Raw genomic sequence first — 523 nt, 5'->3', positions numbered from 1 at the left:
CCCTTTAAATTGCAAGAAATTAAATATAGATTTTTATGTTTTTTTTCATGCTACAGAAAAGTGTCCGGAGAACTAGAAATGTATGATTATCACAAATACATATTTTAAATTATTTTTCATAATTGTTATAATTTGTGACAGGTTGTTTCCTTGTTTGTTTATGTTATTTATTTATTGCTAATTTTTGGGTAAATTTTCTAAAAATGTACTATTTTCTCCCAGATTTCTGGATCATTTCTACATGGACCCACATCACATTTTCTTGTGCTGCTTTCAGATGCCTTTTGTGTTTAAACCTTTGAACTATGAGTATATTAGTTAAATATTTTTCAGAAACATGGGGGGAAAAGCAATTAGCAGCTTGGTAAAAAACAGTTCCTTAAGCTGCAAGAAATAAAAAAAAAATCAAAAAACGAAGGGATACAATTTAAAGGGAAGAAAAAGCTAGGGGAAAACTATGATTATAATAAATTATGTTATGGAATTATCATTTTAAGACCTTTTTCCAAGTAATTTCCTTTTT

The sequence above is a fragment of the Plectropomus leopardus genome, chromosome 1 (assembly GCF_026936395.1).
Source record: "Plectropomus leopardus strain MGB_pleo_1.0 chromosome 1, ASM2693639v1, whole genome shotgun sequence".
Taxonomy (NCBI): domain Eukaryota; kingdom Metazoa; phylum Chordata; class Actinopteri; order Perciformes; family Serranidae; genus Plectropomus; species Plectropomus leopardus.
The sequence above is the reverse complement of the archived record's forward strand: the minus strand, read 5'-3'. Positions refer to the sequence as shown.